Source organism: Brachyistius frenatus, unplaced genomic scaffold (assembly GCF_029030835.1).
Source record: "Brachyistius frenatus isolate BFR_SWC_R1_liver_20210118 unplaced genomic scaffold, ASM2903083v1 Contig_17, whole genome shotgun sequence".
In the NCBI taxonomy this organism is placed as follows: Eukaryota; Metazoa; Chordata; class Actinopteri; family Embiotocidae; genus Brachyistius; species Brachyistius frenatus.
In genome coordinates this window covers 4931454-4944573 of record NW_027210616.1, presented here as the reverse complement: position 1 = coordinate 4944573, position 13120 = coordinate 4931454, and positions in this window count along the sequence as shown.

Genomic DNA, 13120 nt, shown 5'->3' with positions numbered 1-13120 from the left:
TCGGGATTTCTGCGAATTCTACCGACACTCTCGCAATTCTGTGACAAGTCACGGACTAGACTGAGGATGGTTTATTCATTTTTGGTGCACTTTATGGCCAGTTGTTTTTCATCTCAGCGCTTAAAGCTTTTCTCTTGTTTATGCCCCCCCCCCCCTAAAAATAAACATGAAACATTGGTTTTGAAGCGTGAAGAAAAAGCTGAGATGCAATATAAGTAAGAGACAGAGAGAGAGAGAGAGAGAATTATATCTACAGAACATTTCTTTTCAATGTGATGAATTAGAAATATGTGGGAGTCTCAATACTCTGGTCTCACAATTCCCATGCTAATAGCCCAAGAGGGTATGGAGAAAGCAGCAGTCCAGATTTCAGCATTTCATCTGCGATGTTTGTTATCTTTATTTTCATCTCTTGATGTCTATATAGGCCATAAACCTTCGTAATGAATACACGGAGATAGAAAATTCTTATTTAGAAACTAAGACAACAAGTGCGAAGATAAAAATCCAATAGAAGAAAACGTTGCGTGGGTGGAATACACAACAAATGTCGGCCTATATTCACAGGGTGCCCATAAAAACAAGAATTATTAAAATAACTCTAAATTATGACGGCGACTGATGCGAATCCGATAACTGATGCGAGTTTCATGACCCGTGACTGTTGTTTTTCGAAGACAGGATTTGTAAGAATAAATTAAAAGAATATGAAAAGAACTACAGCGGCGCTGCGTTGAAGAATTGCTCGGATAAACAAAACCAAAAAAAAATCACTAATAATGCTCTGTTGGTTGAGAAGAGTCTTTAGAACTGAAATGAGAAATACATGTCTCACGCATGTCAAATTCTGCTATCGGGTTCAAAATAAACATCACGGCAGTAAAAGCAGAACGAAGTGTGGAAGCGATGGTCGCCCAGTCGCATCCTCAGCGTTTGTGGTTGTGCTTCGGCACCAAACGGCAGTTGTGGTTCATGATTATAAAGGCAAAGGTTAGCGATTAGTTTGGGAACATCGTGGAGCATTTAGCAGCAAAAGAGCCAGGCAGGATTTGCTGTGAGAGCTGTTGGAAATTGAAAGTGAATATTGGACTTTCATTCATCAGGGGATAGAAATGTGATTTCAAAATGAAAGCTAATATTTGTCTGGGTTGGATGCGTAAATAGCTTAACTGTTTGATGAGGTGTTGGCCGCATCAACCTATAAGGCAATAATACTGTACGCCAACGTTGTGCGTACATCTTGTGTTCGTCATAGCTCATAAAAAAAAACATGCAAAAAGGCAGGTTTAACTGACGACGCACAAGAAAAAGTTCCTTCTTATTTCCATCGTCAGAGATAAGTGCAACACCGTTTTTCCTCCAATTTTCTTTTGAAAGTCTGTTGTTTTTTTTTGGTTTTTTTAAAAGATGATGTATCCTGGATTTTTTGGGAGATTTAAACTTGACTACGCCAACGGGTTTCTGCTTGTCCCCGTACTGTGTGTCTGCTTGAGTCAACCCCAAAAGTGTCCAGTAAGCCGATCTTACAGGAATGTTTTTGCTGGCTCCATTTGTTTCAACAGAAAATAAAAAAAATAAAAAATCGGAGATGACTTAGGAAAAGCTTTTACCCACGTCAACGTAGCAGGCAGAGAGATCTTTTAACCGGCCAAGGACATGTCACAGAGTGCTGTTTGAGAAGACGGCTGGTGAATTAGTGAAGCCATTTTTTTTCATACCTTAAATTCTTTTTGTGACCTGTTGTTTGACCTTGAATGTGACACAATAAAAGTCAAATAACAATGCCCCTTACTGTTGTTGTTGTTGTTGTTGTTTTTTCTAAAGCATGCTGTGCTATAGCATGGGATGAACTGCCTTTGCTTTCTAATCAGCCACAGTGAAGATGTTTGACACAAAAATTATAATGATAAACTAACCCAGTGAACATGTTTTGGGCTTTTACACCAAACTTACATCACACTGTGCTCATGCAGTTCAAAAGAGACGATTGTTTTGAAAACTGCTGAAAACCAAAAATTTGTAATGCAAGAAACTACCAAATTTACATTATGGTTTTCGTGGTGCGCATGTTTGCTCGCTGTTTTGTCTTTGACTTTCTGACAACATTGTGAATAAAACAGCAACATCAGCAGCAGAATCTAAAATGTGCCAATTCATGCCCCCGTGGGGTCCTGAGCAAACCGGGAGCCTCTCCTCTTAAGGATTCAATAAAGAAGAAAATGTGTCACGTTTCAAGCCATGCAACGTGAAGACCAGACATTTTTTAAGTCTGACTGAAATGCATTCTACCTTGCCAGTGACAAGATAGGACATGTCATCTGGCATATTTGTTATTTTTATAAGTTATTACTGATAAAGTGACTAGGAACGCCTTCAGCTCTGCTCTGACAGTAAATAGATGCCTTTGACATCTTTTGCTCTGAAATTGAATTCAAATTATGCTGCAGACCAAAGAACTTCTCTCGCCGACATTCGCACACACCTTTTCTAAATTATTGCCATATTTTAGACTTGCGTAAACCCATTCATTAAATCACAAACCACAGCACTCTGCTCTGCCAGTGAAAGAGCCTGTAGCTGAAAATCCAGCAGGTCTTCTGCTGTTATGTGCTGTTCATACAATTAGAAATGTAAAGGCAGTTTTGATTTTATTGAATTCAAGAACATTAGCATCATTTACAAGCCTCGATCAAGAATTTACATATATGCTTATGTCATGAATGTCAGAAATATGTGTCGTTGTGAATAATAACAACTATATATTACATTATATAAATGCTTTTTGTTAAACTGCTGTCAAGGACGCGCTATCACGGTTATTTTTGCCTACAACAAAGCCTCTGCAACACTAAGAAGCGCGCCTAGTTTACCTGCTTGCAGATTTACAAATCTTTTATGCAGTCGTTACTCACTGTATGCATTTATTCCTGCATTCCTTTGTCCGGGGGGATTATGCCACTTTGATGCCATCCTTTCATGCCCTTTACAACATTTGCAGTGGCATTTTGACATGGGTGGGTGGGCCCTCGGGCAGTGCAGGGGCTCTTTGCAACTTAGCTGAACAGTTGCCTTTGTGTGTGTGTGTGTGTGTGTGTGTGTGTGTGTGTGTGTGTGTGTGTGTGTGTGTGTGTGTGTGTGTGTGTGTGTGTGTGTGTGTGTGTGTGCGTGTGTGCGTGTGTCCCTAATTCAGCCGTACAGCCTAGAAGGCAGGTAAAGGCAGAGAGAGATACACCTTCCTCTCTCATGGTTTGGCTTTACCTCTGCGGTGAGGTTATTATCAGGCCATGGCGATAGGGGTGAGGAAGGGGCCTCTGTAATAGTTTTTATAGGTTCACCACTGCCCTGTCTCTGCACCTGGCATTTATCTCCCCCTGGAGGTGCAGCAAATGATTTTAAATTAATAAGCAGGTACAGGATGGCATGGCTGTGATGGGTTGGGATGCTCTGAACAGAGAGAGATGAATAACTATAGCTGCGCAGAACACAATGGAGACTTCCATTCTGTTTGTAAGTATCCACGTGGCGAAATCTTTTTCTCGGCGTAGCCATTTGGAGCCTCAGAGGAGCATGAGCACAGAGGGACTAAAACAATAGAAAGACATAAATACTACAATCTTTTGGCAATGGTGGATCTAAAGAAAAGCCTTGAAATTCAAGCCCTGCAGTTATCTTGGTTCATCATCTCGCACACAAGTAAGACATTTCTGAAAAAATAAAAGACATGATCATTCCACACAGCTTGGGCGTGGACCCCTGCGTGTCTCTTGTTTTGTTTTTTTTAAAGTAGTGACTTGCCTGGCAAGTGACTTACTGCTGTTCAGTCCCTCCAGGGATTCACAATCTCGCGATCACCATAATTAATGCACATTCAACCAATCTCCACAATATACGCGGGAGCTTGCAATTTGGCAAATTCCCGCAATTTCTCTACATTAGACGTACTCAATGGAAGCTCAGCTGAAGGCATTTCAACAAAAAGTAAGCCTTTCCATACAAAACTTGCCTTTTCAACAAAATAAAGAACTCCCCATTCCCGGTCAGCAAGGCTCTTCAACCTCTTATGATCAAAACGCACCACGTGCTGGTTGACTGGAGAAAAGCAGTAAAGCAGTAACAGGGTATATGGGAAATGTAGTCTCATCATGAGAATTAGGTTATTAAGTCTTACACTTCCATTTATCTTTCTAATCATACAGTACGTGTTAAATTGCGAGTTTTATCAATGTGTTCTCCATCAGAGTGCATTTTGTTTACGTGAACGCAGCACATGTTGAATTCATATTATTTAGTAAGCATTCAAAGATCTAATTTTTACAGAATATGCAGCCTATGTATTCTATGTTAGTCACCAACTGTTTTGTAAAACTACATCACTATGAGAGAGTAATTTAAAGCCCGTGGTTCTTTAATATAGATGAGTACTAAAATATTTCCAGCTATTTCTGTGATGTGCTGTAGTCTGATTAATATTGGAATTACATATGATGCAATTCCTTTTTTCTTGATATGCAATTTTTGCAAATTCCAGCCACTTTACTGAAGAAAAAAAAAATGCATAAAACTTTCCAAACTGCATCACAAAATTTGCAAAAAGCCTGAAAAACTTGAACTTATTTTCATTTCAAAAATCATAAACTTGAAAAAAAAAACTTGTGGGGGACTAGTGTTTTCTTTCCATTCAGAATAAAATTTGTGCAGTCCCGTTCCAGTATGTTTATTTTGCTCCACCTTGCACAGAGTCTGTCCTGTGTTCAGGTCTGTTGTTCAGGTCATATGTCACTGTTAACCGGCTCTACTTAAAAAAAAAAAAAAAAAAAAAAAAAAAAAAAAAAAGGTGATTCTAACTACTATATCCGTTTCATTTTAGCCTGGTGGACTGAAGTTGTTTTAGTACAAAAAAAGACAGGATCACATTTTGGAGCATACAGTATAAACAAAAATGGCCTGTGATGTTATCAAATTACCACCTCAGACCCTCAGTGAACTGCTTCTTCTTTCAGAGAGTGAAAATAGCTGCTGAAGTGAACATGCAGTACTGCTGCGTTAGCATTGTTTTATTAGTCCGTGTTAATTAGGCAGAAGGTGGGCATACCCAGCATGTAGCCATCTTTCCTTATAACCTTTTGGCAGTATTTGGCTTTTGACAACAGCGCTGTTTAAAAAAAAAAAAAAATTATCTTCAGATGACTGCTGCCCACTCCCATGACCAGACCATTTCATTCCAGGTTCCAGGTGTTTGGGGTGTTTAAAGTCAGAGGAGCGGTATGGTGGGAGGCTGAAGAAAACAGGATGTGCGCATGCATTTTTATACAACGCCCTCAGCCCTGCTGGATTCTCTTGGCAAGGAGCCTTTATACCAGAAGAAATACAATTCTTGCATTTTACAATTCCACCTACACTCATGGGGTTGCACACACATGAAGGCCTATAAACTCAAAGGAAGGCATACACAAGGAACCTATTGGTAGATAGCAAGAGAAAGAGCATAAAAAAATAAATAATAATAAAAAAGTTATGTAGATTCTACAGTCTACGGCATGCACAAACAATCCCTTGCCCACAATTTCAATTGCGCGCACACGCACACACACACACACACACACACACCTACTTTTTTTTTTTTTTTGCTCGTTCATCCACGCACAGGCACTTCAGTGTTTTACTATAAATTTGCCAGGAGACAAGAACAGTCTCATTAGATTGTTCATTATGTTTCCTGCTGCAGTGTAATATAAGTTGAAGTTAATTCCCTCAAAATTAATTACTTTCGCAAACTTTGTTGGACTCTCAGTCATTTCCATATTTTTTTTATTCGTGTCGGAAAAAGGAAAATGTCTAGTAAACTACACTTCAAGCTGTATTGATTTTATTTCCTAGTACAGAAAGGACTTTGCAGTTTGTGTCACTGGTCTGCGTCCGGTAACCCACAAAAAGATGTGTAACTTTTGAACAAAAACATAAATGAACGGGGTAAAGGCAAAAATGATCGAAATGTGGGTGGGAAACAAGGAAAAAAAAAAGCAAAAATCATTTATTTTTATTTTTCAAGCCAAATCAGACATGGAAATTAATTATTATTATCAAAGCTGAATAACTGCCAAGACATTTTTCTTATTGTGAACGCCAACAACACAACCTTACTCCCCTCAGGTCACATTTGGTCACAGTATAGGACATCAGTAATCAGCCAAATATGGTTGATTAAGCTTTGAATACGTTTCTACATTTCTTGTCATATTAGCCTAGATGATGCTGGTATATTATAATGAGTATTTCAAGCATTACAACTGACCTCAATTTCAAAATAAGCTGAAATAACTTTTGAGAAAAATAGTTTTGTACATTTATCACACTGAACCTTTAATTGTCCAATTTTTTTATGATTCATATTTTACCCTATATGTCCACATTGTAAGTTGGTTTGATTTAATTGAAGCAATTCATGTTTTGTGTTTGTCGTCTCTATGCTGCTCTTTTCTCTCCGCTCTCCCCTCATCCCAACCAGCCAAGGCAGATGGCCTCCATCGCTCAGTCCGGTTCTGTCGAAGGTTCCTTCCTGTTAAAAGGGAGTTGTTCTTTGAGTTTAATCACAGGTTCAGTGGCAGGACTTCTATTAATGGGTCAGGTGGGTGTGGATTTAAATTCCAGCTAATTGCTGGTAATGGGTCAGTTCTGGTACTGAGCTTTGTCTAAAAACTGTTATATTATTCCCTGACTAGAGCAGAGCTCAGAAAAGTTTGTTCAAATTAAGGCATTAAAATTAGCTGTAAGATAACATAACATTAGATTTCCCCCCACACAGTCCGACTCGGTTATTGTCACTAAGACTTCTGCCCAAGTAAAAGAGGTAAGAGTTATACTGAAGAAAGGGGGTCACTACACGTCATCTGATCAAAAAAACAACTTGGAGAAATCAAAGTGTGTAACAGGCACAACAATGCAATCAAAGTCAGATCAAGTGTACACAGTCCTGAGACACAGCACCTCTGGGACGGTACAGAAACACTTTTACATTCATCACTTGTGTAAGTCATAAGTAGCCATGCAGATCGTTTCGAGTCCTTGGCCTTCCATGCTGTTCTATAGTGCAGTGATAAATTGTGAGTTGTTCAAGCTCTGTAGTTCCGACCCGTTCTGATCCCCAAGGTGTCAAATACTGCCATTTTGTCAAAGCCGCTGATGTCACAGAGGAACACACAAGGTGCCTTTTGGCATCTGTGCTGTGTTCACCGGATACAAAGAAGGAAGTCAACTTTGGCAGTTTAAAGAGAGAGAGAAAGTTCACGTGGGAGGGAGCAAACGTCAACATGGGCTTATTACAAGTAACGTATTTTAACTCATCATCTTGAGTAACACACTTTTTTTTCTTTTTTTTTTTTTTAAACCAAACACAACCAATCCTAAACCTAACCAAGTAGTTTTGGTGCCTGCGCATAATTGACCGGGCACTAAACAGCACCATGTGCACGAACACGAGACGCCAGCGAGCTGACAAAGCCGCAGTATCTGACGCCTTGAGAATGACAACAGCTTGGTAGTTCTGCCGACCTTTTGTAACTTGTAGCCAGCAAAAAAAATGTCATGTTGGGTAGCTGAAGCAAATGGGTTCTTTCCTTTGTGTTTTGTTTGCTGTATCCTGAGTGTGATGTTCTACAGGTGTTGTACACTTTGAAGCCAAACTGAAAAAGCAACTCCGTCCGAGTTGGAAAAATTAAGTGGGTCTGTCCATCCTGGCAGGTGTGTAGGCTTACTGCCACTGTTGTGTCTGGCAGAAAACCCAGGCAATTACCATGAAGGATCCCCGAGCCTCTCCAGCTAAAATGGATGCAATTTTTGGAGACAATATGGAGGAAGTAATGAATATAGCAAGCCATTATTAGTATTGTTTTATTAAGATGTACTTAAATAACCTATCCTCTTCTTTCACATATTGCGTACAACACTGCCAGCAAATACTTTTAAGGTTGTTTTTTTCCGTCATAACTTTATTCTCTCTGACATTAAGTGAGCTACGCCGAGCAGCTGATTTTGTCACCGGTAGGTTGCAGAGATGTGGGAATATCCATTTTCAGTAATAGCTGCAATAACATATGGATTTGTCCTGTTTTCAGGGAAATCTGTTTTACACTGAGCATACTGTGCATATTCGAGTGGCGCACTGGTAGCATTGTAGCACATAATATGCACTTTGGCCTGCAGTAGGTAGACACTACTCCTCGAAATGATGAAACATCTGTATCCAAGAAGTATAGTGGCATTTCCCACAGCAGGGATGCTAATTCATCAAAATGAAAAAAGACCAATTTAAAGCCATGTTATTGATCGCGCATAACCCCCGTATATCACAACAACGACAACAACAAAACTTTCCCACATTTGTAAAAAAGCATTTCTGCCACATAAAACAGGTCACAGTGAACATAAATCCATCTCCAGGGGCTGTCACATCCCTCTGTTTGTTATGTAGTCTTTCACTGAGCCACAGCACACCAGATTAAGGGGGCCTGGCTGGTACATCTCATCCCATGCACCAGTGACATGAGGCAAGCACACACACCTGCATGGCAGACAGATATTATGCAGCATAACGCTCACTCGCACATCTGTTGAGGAAGAGACTGGATGATTTATTTATTAGCACCCAATTAAAACTTCAGGAACAAGAACACTTCAATGGGAATATAAATATCAAATAGAGTAAGCTCTACACGACTATTTAGTCATGCAATCTGGCTTCTGCTCCATGGCACGCTAGAGAAAGAGAAACTGAAGATCAGGAAATGGAAGTGGAAACACTCAGATCTTTTGTGAAGCAAAAGAATCCTTTATTTCACTCTCATCATTTTCACCACCTCCTCTACTCTTTCTTGTGATTTCTTTTTCATGTTCTCTCTCTCTCTCTCCTTTTTTTCTTTTTTTTTTTTCTTTAAGGGAAACAGGGTCGGTATTTCGTTTTGACGGAGGCTCTGACCAGTATAGGCCAATCGATTGGCCTCACTTGGTTTAGTGCAGGAATAAATGGGCATAGCCAAAGGCTGGAGAGGACTGATTGTGTGGCATTTGTTAAGCTCACCGGGGAGTCAAAAGCGGTATTGTTAGGGTGAATATGGATTTTGGCACAGCTGAAAATGGGCCGACTTCTCGCATTGCAATCAGATGTGCACGTGAGATCACTGTAACTGCAGGTAACTACTGTGATGTGTACATACATACACACTACTGTCACAGATTTTTCTTCGCCATCATGTGGAGGATCAGTGACATGCTTCTGCCGCCGCTCTCCCTACATGTAATACTCCCATTACACCTCTTCCTAACAGCAATGGAGGGATTGTTAATGTGCAGGACACATGGCCTACTTCCTGCTGAATTAATCCATCAAGCCTAAGATACTTTTAAGGATAAGTGTCTTCTCTCATACATGATCTGAGATTCATTTGAAAGTCATTACTTAATTAAAAAAAGATTGGTATCAGGGGGTTGAAGAAGTGGGGGGGGGGAATATCACAGGGGGATAGATAATTTCCACAGAGATGCAGACATCAATTATAGACTTGTAAAAATACACTCAGGGAAAAAAAAAAGTGGAACAGAAAGGTGTAATACGGTACCCTTTCAGGTATGTACACAAAGTGACAAAAACTTACTTTCTAAACAATAAAGTTCCACATTAGACAAAATAAAGAAATTCAGTTTGTCTCTTTCTCATCAAATGCAATTGACTGATTCTCTTCGGACCATGGCTGCTGTTTTGGAATGGACAACCACATGCTTGCCTCTACTTTCACATGTAGAGCACAGAGCTCCAGAATAGGACAACAAGCACACACCTGTTCGTCATTGTATGTTGTCATCTCGACCGACATAGTCCGGAGGCAAATTCATGATCCCTCACCAACCTTCATGCCTGCAAACGTTGCCAATGTTGCAAGAATGTGTACCAGTGTTGTGTTTAGACGAGCTGAGGTTTGAAGTCCTGTGTTGTGGTGAGCTTTTTATTTTTTATTTTACAATAGATTGAAAATCTAAATGCTCCAGACATGCTTTTGAGAAATGTCTGGATTAAATTGCCAAAGTATGGCATCTTTTATAATTTATTAACCTCTGCATCTGTATTTCTTATCTGGATAATGACTTCCCATTTGTTTTTACATGCGGTGTTAATAAGCGTTAATATCTCAATTCCGCCTACATTGTTTCTGAATCTCCATAAACTAATTAATTGGGTGGGCTTTCACCAAAAAAAAAAAAAAAAAAAAAATTCAGCATTTCTTTTAAACAGGGGAAGATTTCTCTGGTGCTGCAAAGCTGCCAAACAGATTTATCAAGCAGGAGTTAGCTGACCTTTTAATTCAATAGAGTATTTTTTTTTTTTTTTTTTTTTGCTAAGGTATGTGGACACAATTAAAACAATAATTGAAAGAATAATTCAGGCTGGGAATTTGACTCCATCCCCGGCCACCTTGCTCACAAACCACCAGACTGCTAATTCTGTTTCCTATTTGTTGATGTAACATATCAAACTAGTTACATTTGGCAACTAGGTTCATCTGGAAGGAAGTTATCCAAACTTCATGTATAGTGAGTTTCCAACCATGGCTATTGATCAACCCTCAAAAACTCAAGGGAATACACCAATCATAAAACATACAGTGCAAATGTACAAATATATACACACAGAGTCGGCTTTTAAAGAGAATGACGAACAGAGGTAGCTGAAACGTTCAAATGGTCATCTTTAAATTGAAGTACCAGGCACATCAAAAGTATGAAAAAGCTTTAGACACACACACACACACACACACACACACACACACACACACACACACACACACACACACACACACACACACACACACACACACACACTAGCTCAAATTAAACATACACATCAATAATGGAAGTGAGTAAAATATAAAAGTCCAAAAAGCACACTACAAGAAAGTTTTAGACAACAACGTTCACTCTCCGGCAGATGTCCATAAAGCAAACAGCAGAAAAATAACATCTACACACTGACGTCAATGAAAGCGAACAACAAAAGTCAAAGTATAGTATAGTCATACCAAAGTCCAAAAAACAGGCCTTGGAACAAAAGCTTTAACTTACAGCAAGTTCTCTTTCGAATAACCTCTTGGTGTCTTTCGACTGACCTTGTATCTTATCGTAAATATAGAACATGTTGTTGTTGTTGTTTTTTTTGTTGTTGTTTTTTTTAAGTACTTTCAATGAGCTGAACATGCGGCAAGAGCCTTTCTCTTTTTAATTCCCTGACTTGTCCAAAATGTTATTTGTAGAGAAGCAGATGGATGGCGGATAGACAGCTATTTGCAATGTAGAGAGACAATGCAGTGAGAGAGATAGTCAAGCCTGTAATGTGAATTCAGAAATCTGTCAACTTGTTCCTGCTTGCTGTATTATTGCTGGTCAAGGTGAGTGTTCACAGCAGGCCAAACTGACCCCCGGCGCACCACAAAATGTCCTGGTGCTCCCAACAGGCTGTTCGCGTGTGATCGGTTACAATTACGCCGGCACAATACGAGTCAGACCACCTCCACAATGCGGCTCTGATCTGATCTGCCTGAACTGCATTACGCACATGAAAAGCGGAGTCACCAATTCCAATTCAAAACACTTTTTTTTGTCAAATTCAGTATTGCTATTAGGGGTTGGCAATAACGTCACAATATTCCTGGGTATTCTTGCGATAACGACACTCTTGACGATACGACAAAATACAGAAAAACATTTGATTAATCATTTTAAAAACCTACAATTCGAACAAAATAAGTGGAAGAGATGTTATGTCCGCATAAACGTAACACCATGCCTTCAAATGTGAATTTAAAACTAAACTGTAATAATGATTTCTCAGTTCTTTAGTTTGTAAACAACAGTATCTCAAAGTGAGATTCAGGTGCTGTATAGAGGGCTGAGGGGGATTCGGGAGGTGCAGGATAGCTGCTGCTCTGCCGGGACGATAATGATCGGCTGCAAAGCTTTCTAGTTGCATCTTCGCCACCGTCAGCAGTTTCAACGGCGTTCGGGTTTGATTTTCTGAAGTTTATGGTCGACGTTTGCCCATTTGTAACGTAGTTTTGGGCTTCTGTTGCACTTTTATTTTGTATATTTTTTTTTTTTTTTTTTGTAGCCAGGAGTGCAGTAGTTGACCTGAGCGTGTGCTCACGGAGCTCCGAGTGTGTGAAACACGGAGAGGTCGGAGCAGGAACGGTGGAACAGCACGACCGTCGATTAAACTCGCACTCGGCTGAAAACCCGCAGAATGCAGCGGCTCTCGGCCGCGCGTGTTGCTCGCTGAGCTTCAAACGTGTGTTTCACACGGTTCTGCTGCTTCGCGGTGGGACGTCATTACGGCAACGGGTCGGGGAAACTGCCATTATCACGGTATGATTTTCTTTTCTTTTTTTTTTGATATCGTCTGAAGAATTATACCGGTATTGCCGTGAACGATATGATATGGCGCGTCCCTGGTGACTACCCTCCCCCCTCACGGTCCACTTTTGGTACACAGCTCTGGTTCTGTAAATGGGAAACAGTGACAGTGAAGTTAGAAGAAGAGATTTGAGAAAAGGGACAGTGGGGGATATTAAGTCTGGCACATACTAACGTGCAGAACTGTACAACATAACCACATAATCAAAAAGGAGATATGGCTGAGAAACAGCCAAAAAGATAAGATCAGAAGAAATAATAATACAAAAAAAAAAAGTACTATGATCAAGCGAGTGTGAAGAAGTCATTTCAATATTTGTTAGATGTTAGAAAAATACTGCTATACAAATTCATACCTTAAATATAAAATAACATTTCTATAATATGTGATGGCCTTCCATCCACTTTTTATTTATTCATTCCATCTTTACTGTAACTCAGGAATACAATGAGGCGGAGGTATGAAGACTTTCAGTCATCCAGGTCAAGGTCAAAGTAAGTGTGACCCAAAGGCAACTAGACTTTTTTTTTGAGTTTCTTGAAGACGTTTCACCTTTCATCCAAAGTTTTGAAAAAGCCTTTCGAAAATAAGTATTTTTGAACTGAAGAAGCCTTTCATTGGGGAAGTGAAATGTCTTCAAGAAAGTCATAAAAGTCCAGTAGCCTT